Source organism: Blennius ocellaris, assembly GCF_963422515.1.
Source record: "Blennius ocellaris genome assembly, chromosome: 9".
In the NCBI taxonomy this organism is placed as follows: Eukaryota; Metazoa; Chordata; class Actinopteri; order Blenniiformes; family Blenniidae; genus Blennius; species Blennius ocellaris.
In genome coordinates this window covers 5,907,625-5,913,624 of record NC_137658.1, presented here as the reverse complement: position 1 = coordinate 5,913,624, position 6,000 = coordinate 5,907,625, and positions in this window count along the sequence as shown.

The following is a 6,000-nucleotide window of genomic DNA, read 5'->3' as shown; positions in this document are numbered from 1 at the left end:
CCAGGATGCAGATGAACAGGAGGCCCATTGTCTTGAGGGATCCAGAGGAAAACCTGTGGCAGCTGTTGCCCCTTTATCTTCCTGCGTACAGTCAATAAATCAATATCAAATCGAAGGAACAGGAAGCCAGATGGCCTTCCCGCAACCTCTCCTGGCCAGGCAACTCTCAGGGCCTCCTCGGCTACTGTACCGCCGGCGCATGCAGCCGTCCTTTGAAGGACGGCTGCATTCAACCGGCGGCTCAATGAATGACTAAAGGGAACAAATAAGCCGTTACGACTCTGCTCAAATCAGTGTTTGCTTTTCCATCCACATCAAAGGCCACGGTTCTGTTTGATATGCAAACTCCGCACCTTGTTTGGAGTCCTGTACAGGTAGAAGGGAGGAGCAAGTCCATTGAGAGGACAGAGGATCATGTGGCTGCATCTCCCTCTCTCTCTCTCTGGCCCAGGCTTCAGGGCGTCTGACCCAGACGAAGGGTCTGGTCGTGTCTCGCGTTCCCCGAGGAGCTGTTGCCACGCACGGTCCGCACTAGACAGATTATTTATCGAGTGGCCTATTGATTGCACACTTTTAGACAAATTCAGCTGGAACCGGCGCAGGGATGGCAAAGTGGGAAGGCAGACTTTATCGTTTGCGTCTGAAGAAATGGCAGTGTTTGCCGAGGGTCTGACACATTTGCGGAGGGACTCGGCGGCCGAAGCGAAGCTTGTGGGGTCAGTTACCTAAATACATCCCTCCAGACTCATCTTGATTTCTGTGCAGGCCAGGGGTCAGGTTAAACAGTAGTTTGATTGAATGGCTGTTCACAGGCCAGTGTGAAATGCCAGCCCTATTGCAATGTGGGAGCGGGAAGGAGGGGGTCTCTCTGGCCTTTGTGTGGCCTGCGGTCTTAGAGCACGGACCCATTGTTCCGGGCTGACCAGCCAGCCCCTCAGACTCTCCTTTGCCCTGCTTTGTCTCGAGCAGCGTGAGCATTTCCTTCATTCAGGTCAGGGCAGGGTCATGACTTTGGACACCAGTCTCCCCTGTCTGTCTGCCCCGCCGACATACTCATAAATGTGCGTGGCCCAGAGACAGATGTGCTGCCGTCGCGTGTCGCTGCTTAAGTCTGGTATCAGTCTTTGTTGAAAACCGAGAAGGTAAATATTAGAGCAGGTGTAACTCCGGATACAACCCGTACGAGCCTGCATGTAAAAATGATGCCCACATTTTTCAAAACAGAGTAGAAAAAGGCTCTAACATCCATCCATCCTATTCAGGGTTGCGGAGTGCCGGAGCTGATCCCAGCTAACGACGAGGGAAGGCAGGTCTCCTTCAGTCATAAATAACCTGCATTGCAAAAGTGAGAATGTGTTCGTGTCCATATATTGTGGGACGTTTTCACCACGGGTGTGGGGTATGTAAAAGACACTGTGATAACTTCCTCTCTGCATCCAAGTTTTATTTCACTTAGATAAAATAAAGAGAGAGAGAGAGAGAGAGAGAGAGAGGTGGACAGCTCCCTCCCACTGTCCTAAGGCTGGACCCGTCTTATCATGGCCTGGCCTTCACTGTGATAAGAAGAGGAAGGGCCACGGGGCCATAATGACGACTGTGTACGATCCAGGCCGAGTGTGAGGAGACTGGACTGGGGAGGAGGAGGAGGAGGAGGAAGAGGAGGTGGAGGAGGTGGAGGGAACAAGAATATTATCTGATAACAATCACAGAAGCCTTTTGATCTGCGAGAGGCTGATCCTGGGCTACAGGGTGTCATGCTGGGCGGACGAGCAGAATGACACAGCAGGTACAAACAAGCAGAGCCTTGAAGATCATCTGGAGCGAATTCACTCCCACACACAAACATACAAGCCTGTTTGTGTTTTCATACTGTAAGTGGCCGTATCGTTAATGACCCACACGCGTCCCGATCTCTGAAAGATCTTACGGAAGCAGGCGAATCCCGACTGATTGTTCATCGTAATAAATCTTTTCGGCTCATGACAAGGCAGTAAACTCAAAATCCGCCAGTGACGATGAGACCACTGAAGTGACACGGTCGTCTGCCGGGTTTCGTCTCATAGGTCACTGATTAAAAGCTGTCATGTGGAGGCCAGATAGGACCCGGGGCCTGAGTGCAAGCTGCAGCCTGAACCAAATGCCTGCTTGTAGCGCCCAAGGCGAGACAAGGGAAGGTTTTTTTGTTTTTTCCCCCTTTCTTTTTCTTTTTTGCCCTGAATGGCCAGAGGGGGTGTCAGCAAGCTGCCGCAGAGGTAAAGTGCCTCGGGTTCCCCTTAGCAACAGTTAAAAACAAAAGAACAGACGCACATCTGAGCCTCACTGTCTCTAAATGAGACAGACTAGACAAAATACTAAAAATAAATACCAGCTGCGTTTTATGTTTTATTTTTTGTTTAATTGCTAACAAATCCCCCCCAAAAAGCCTGTATCGAGCAGCACTGATTACAGTCTTAGTGTCACTTATTCCGTGTACACACACACAAATAAGCAACAAATTCACAGATAAACACTGACTTATGGGTACAGCAGTTTATCTTCAGGTGATCCAACACGCATCAGTTTTCATCTGAACACCAAAAACATCCAGCAATCTGCAGATTGCTGGATGTTTTTTAAATGCAAATGTTAAATGCAAATGTAAATGTGTGTTAAATGCAATGCAATGTTAAATGTTTAACACTCTTGATACAACCATTTTAATGGTGTTTGCTAAAATCAGTTCACGGTGTAAATATAAAAAAAAGTATATGTATATATATGTATATGTATATGTATATATGTGTATATGTGTGTGTATGTATATATATATATATGTGTGTGTGTGTGTGTGTGTGTGTGTGTGTGTGTGTGTGTGTATATATATATATATATATATATATATATACATATACATATACATATACATATACATATACATATACATATACATATACATATACATATACACACACACACATACACACACACACACACACATATATATATACATATCTATTTACACATACACACACATATATATGTATATATATGTGTGTATGTGTATAAATCTGTAACCTGATTTACACCATGCTGGACAACATGCAGCAAATCTCTGTTTGTTATCAAATTCAACCAAATCCATATTTAACATATATTGACCAAGAAGGAAATGTCTCCAGACGTCCACTAACCCGCAGAGAGCGAAAGGGACAAGACGGACAAACGTTCCTCTCATCACATTTTCCTGACGACAGGAACGTTTTCTCCAACGCAACCTCACGGATAAGGATGGGGATTTCCTTCAAATTCGTCCTCCGAGGCCTGTTGACAGCGAGGTATCAGCGGCCTGTGACATCCACACTCCAATTAAAAGAATTAAGATGTAAGGAGTCTTCATTATCAGCTCTCTCTGAAGGACATCAAAGGCCGAGGTGGAGTGAGAGTGCAGCTGCCTTGACGGTGTGAGTTTCTCCTCTCTCACTCCAGAGGAACTTGTTTGTGTAGAGGATGTTTACTGATCCCGGGGAAGACAAACAGCCTGTTTCTTGTTTGTCGGTACTGCAGGTCAAACAGGGAGTTGTGGGCCGACTTTATGTGCGCGAGAGCGTGACCATGCTTCAGGATATGTTGAATAGTTGGGACATTGTTTAGTTTCTGCCTTTTGTTTTTTTTAATTTAATAGCCCACCTCCAAGTTTCCCATCGCTGACCAAATTCAGTGTTCAGAAATAAACTTTCCAATAAAAAAAAAAAAAATGAATAAAGACAGGCTGTCTGCCACAACACATTTGAATGAAACATAATGAATGTAAATACTGTTTTTAGTGTTTGACATCTGGGTTTAATATATTTGATTTATGAGCGTCTAAGCAGCCATTCAGCTTTCATCGGGTCACAAACAACAATACACAATTATTCTAAGCAGTGAGGTAGTTTCTACTGGAGGAGAATTTGGAGCAAATGTAAAAAAAAAAAAAAAACATGCCTGCTTCACTTTCCATATTAACAGAAAATCTCTTGTGTCTGAGCTGCTTTTCTACTGGAAGAGTATCTGGATGCCTTCAGTCTAGAAACTCCATGTTTGATCATGTGAACAAAACCAAACGTCCAATTTTAAACAGACTCCTAATTTAGCAAATTACACTTATGAAAATACATATTATTGACGTCATACCATGTCCTCTTGAATGAATTATGGCTCTCAACTGTACATATTATGTAACTTTTATTTTTAATTGAAATTTGTCTCATATATTGAAAATGTTGAAATAATATTTTAAAAAAAAATGTAAACACATTATTGGACAGTTTGACGTGTTCTATAAGAATACATTATTCATAAATAGCTGTTAACGTTGTTTACCAAGATTACGCAAGTGCAAATTAAACCGGTTCTTAAAATGACCTTCACAACACCCTCGTGTTTCAACGAGCGCTCCATAAAGGACTGAACTGCCCAGAGACACACGACTACATCCAATAGCTTTTTTTTTTTTTCCTCCAATAGAATCAGTTTTAATACCTTCTCTCAACACATGGTGTCACTCTTTCTCATCTATATACTAGCAGCTGGAGGAAGACCACAAACCTGTCTCTTCACTGTGTGTCATTTATTTAATTTCAAAACATTCACGCAGTCCGCTCGATTGAACATTTTTTTTTTCATCACTCCAATTTTAAATGTGCTATTTCAAGTCGTCCAATTTACTCTAAAGTTACAGCTTTGTGTCTGGAGCTGCATTTTCCTAAGTAAAACAAGAAAGACATGATCAAAACTGTGGATTTATAGATCCTAATAGGGATGATGTACACTGATTTGAGAATACTATGATATGGAGCCATATGAAAATAAAACACACATTATTTTACTTAATGCTATAGAAACATTTGCACTGATTGGTTGCAAGCTAATATTTTGTCCTCTATCTTTCAATTTGAGCTGTTGAAAGGTACAAAAAAAGAAAAAAAAGAAAAGTGTGGCTCAAACTTTTCATACAAATCTTGACACTTCCCAATTAACCCCACGCTTCACTAAAAAGACAGGTCGTCTTATGAAATACGGACCAATTGACGTCTGTATTGCCGCCATGGAGGGCCTCATTCTGCAGGCTTGTATCAGCAAATGTCACTTTGTCCTGAGGTTTCCTTCCACTGCTATAAATCCCGGGGGGAACAGGCTTTCAGAGAGATTTTATGGCTCAGACTTCCCTTCCATCCTGCAGGGGGTATGGCGCTTTACACCGTTCGTGTGTCGCGGCCCTTTTAACTGGTACAGTCCCAAAACTAGTCTATGTGACATCTGCAGGTGTTGCCAAACACCTCCGTGCACACTGACACTTTGGATTCCCAGCCCCCCCCCCCCCCCCCCCCCCCACAGAGCAGACAGAGAAAATACTGACAAAAAGCCAATTAGAATTGACTTATTTAGCCATTTTCTGCAATGTAAACTCATTAAATTAAATATTCCTTTGATGATGTGGGATGCTTGAAAAAAATACATCTATTCCTCAGTTTTTTATTTCAATTCTGTGAATGACAATTGTTGACAGTGTGTGTCATGTTTAAATACACTTGTTCAGCATGAAATAATAATAAAATCGATGAGGAAAATTACTGATTAAGCATTCTGGTCCTTTTGTACAGTGTTTAGTCTTTGCAGCAGATTTGACAAGATAACACTAAAAATGTATATGATGCAAAAATAAAATGCACATAATGAATATGTATTAGACCAAAATATTTCTTTACTGTCACAAATGATATGTAACATAAAAACTATGTATTTTCTTCTTTTTTTTAAAAAATCATTTAATAGTTGACAAGATGTCACGATTTCACTGCAGAGATTTGTCTTCAAACAGGCTATTTATAGACTGAAGAAGTGGGCCAATCCAATTTTATAGTCAAAGCCACATCTTTACAGCCCGTGTAATTATTTTTAGGTAAACGGTCATGGAGGTGGTTTGGTGTAGCAGCAGAGGAGGATATTAGACAGAGTGAGATGATGTGACGACCTGTGAGA